Source organism: Otolemur garnettii, unplaced genomic scaffold (genome assembly GCF_000181295.1).
Source record: "Otolemur garnettii isolate 467f Iridium unplaced genomic scaffold, OtoGar3 scaffold00093, whole genome shotgun sequence".
NCBI classification, from domain to species: domain Eukaryota; kingdom Metazoa; phylum Chordata; class Mammalia; order Primates; family Galagidae; genus Otolemur; species Otolemur garnettii.
In genome coordinates this window covers 8,080,749-8,083,705 of record NW_003852488.1, presented here as the reverse complement: position 1 = coordinate 8,083,705, position 2,957 = coordinate 8,080,749, and the positions used below count along the sequence as shown (strand labels likewise).

General features: G+C 41.4%; 1 pseudogene; it reads right to left on the bottom strand.

Moving 5' to 3' along the window:
* Positions 1-407: 407 nt before the first annotated feature.
* LOC100958516 lies at positions 408-1,691 on the bottom strand (annotated as a pseudogene).
* Positions 1,692-2,957: the final 1,266 nt, after the last annotated feature.

Sequence of the window (2,957 nt, the reverse complement as noted above, 5' to 3'; positions counted from 1 at the left end):
ACTGAAGATCACTGAAGTCTGAATTGCACTGTGGAGAAGGCACGTGAGTTTTCTGAGATCTCCAGCAAGTATCTCAGTGAGTGCTCATGGAATTGCTATCGTCCTGCCCCCATGCCAAGGTCTCCGAGTGGCCAGTCACTGAGACAGTTGGGGGAAAATGTGGAGTGAACAGGTTTAAAATTATGGAAAGAAAAAATAAAAATAGCATGGACTGATTCTTAGTCTAAAACTACTAACAAAATTCAAAATGTTTATTCATGAAGATTCAAACCTGCTTCATTCTCTCATAAATTATAAAATATGAAGTCAGCTATTTTAATGACAAAACTCGAACAGTACTATTGAAAGGGGTTCATGTAAATGGACAAAATGTCAGTTCCTCTAGGCAAGGCCCCAAGGAAGAGCATCTAGGGCTGGGCCAGAAGTGCTGTCCTGTTGGCCTTCATCTCTAGCCACTCGGCCAGGTGGCTGTTGGGCATCTTCATCCCCTCAATCTTGTCCAGCTCTGCTGGTAACTCACTGTAGCTTCCCCCTTAGTTCATCTTCCATTTTGTCAGTATTTTCAACAGCAGTTTTATAGCTCAGCACCTGTCCCTCTAAGCTGGCTAATACTTTGCTCCAAGGTGGTTATATCCTGTTCTGCTTCTGAAAGCTTACATTTATATTCGCTAATTTGTCTGTTGGCATCTCTCTGCATTTCAATGAACTGCAAGTCTGAACCATTTGGAAGTCTTGCCAGGTCACCCACTGTGCCATTATTCCTGGAGCACTTTGGTCCTTCTTCCTCTAACTGCAGCTGAGTTTTCTGATCTGTGATAGCGGGTCTTCCTTGTCTCCAGCAAGTTTTCGTAGTCCTGCATCTAGTGGTCCTTTTCCCAATGACTCCAGGACTGAGCAACTTCCTGAGACGCCACAGTGCTGGCTTCAGCCACTGGGTAATGACCCGCATCACCACTGGGAGTGCCGCTGGGGATTATAACTAAGCTATGTTTCTCAATAAATTTCATCTCTTTGCCGAAGGCCTTCTTTAAGTTCTCTCATGTTATGTTGCAGCACGCTACACGTAAGTTCCTGCCTTTCTAACTCCTTTGATTTTTCTTCATTTTCTTTATAAAATTCTGCCATCTGTTCCTTCTGTTCTTCAGTAACAGCCTTGAGTATGTCTACTTGATAGATCAAGTTGTTTTTCTCATTGTCAATGGCGCATTGGAAACCACGGCTTTCTTGTATTTTTCTCTACTTCAAAGACTCCACAATTCACTTAATGAGGTGTCTGGATCTCTCGAGCTGCTGGTGTCCACACTTCCACGTCTGGATGAGTTTCTCTTTAGAGGGGTTGTTGCTGAGGCGGCATTTCAAGATGAAGTTCTGGTGTAACTTCCAGCATATTTGTCAGAATTTTCATCCAACAGCGGGTCTTCAGGAGAACGGGAAGATCTGTCTTCGTTCCCTAGGCGTGACTGTAAGAATGACTCCTGTGGCCGTCCGCCCTTGGAATGGACGAGGCATCCTCCCGTCCTCCTTTTGCTGACGTTCCAGCTCTCTGGTGTGTTTATCTCTTGCTGCTGCTCCTGCGGCCAGTCCTGCTGCCAATGTGGCCGTGCCTCGGGCAATGTTACTCAAAGCCTGGTCTTCTAAAAAAAATCAGTCTTTCACAAGTGTCTTCTCCTTCCAGAACCAGGAGTGCCCATTGTGTGTTCTTACGAGTCTTTTAACTCTGAAAGCGATGTCACTGTTTTCTGCCCTGAGTGATGGTAGCTCTCCTTTCCACTGACATTTATTTTACTTCTAGACCCCTTCGTTTATCTTCCCACATCTGTGTCTAGGCTGGGGTCACGACTAAGTCACCGCCGGGACGGGCCCGAGCACAGGTCTCCAGCCACTCGCCCTCCTGGAACAGGGGCGAGGGACGAGGGGTGCAGGTGGACAACTCCATCCCGGGTTGCTAGTCAGGCTGGCAGGGTTGTAGCTGTGGCTCCCAGTGCCCACAGCCATCAGCCAGTTACGCTGGGTGCCCCCAGAGCTGGGCTGAGACAGCAGGAACCAGCCCATGGCAGCTTTGGATTTTTCTATAGTTTTTATTTTTAACTCGATGTTATATTTGCTTTCTTTATATCTCTACACATAGCGTATAGCACATTTGTATTTTGTAACATCATATTTAAATCCTGATATGGTTTGATGCCACATATTGCCTTACATTATATGATCCAAGATGGGTTTTATAACAAATTAGGTATTTTGCTTACAATGAAGATTTTGCAATAAAATCTAAATAAATCATAGATCTTTTTTCAAAGAAACGAGCCTCAGGCTGTATTTTATATGTATGCTGATGAATTTATATTTCCCGGAGGTCCCATGATTTTATTCATAATTTACTATGAACTATAATATGGAATGGCTCTAGAATTTCAAATAGGATGCTTGGGAAATTGGCAACCATTTAGCTGAGACTTCTAGTCTGGGAGCTATTTTTTAAAGACTATTAATACTCCAGTTATTTGGTTTTATGGTATACTAAGTTTTAATTTATTTAAAAGCAAAACAACAAGAAAGTGAAACATTTATTTTAATTACAAAAGATGTAAATTGTATTTGTATTCATTTTCTACCACTTTAAGGCCAAAAGAGTCTTTCATGAGGAAAGTATTCAAATAACCAGAAACTTACATATTTTGTTTATAGCTATAAATAAAATATCCACCAGAAGCAAACTGTATTTTAAACATTAATTTAAAATCTCAGACTTATAGTCATGGCAGAAAGAGCTTTAATGTTAATTTAGCTGTTTTAATTAAATCTGACCGACTTAATTACACCACCATACTTGATTAAAATAAAGGTATTTTTTCTTTGTTTTGATGAATCTAAAATATACAAAGCATAACTATTTTCTGAAATAACAGCACAATTCAGAGATTATTTGCATATGTAAAATGCAGAATGATGGGCTA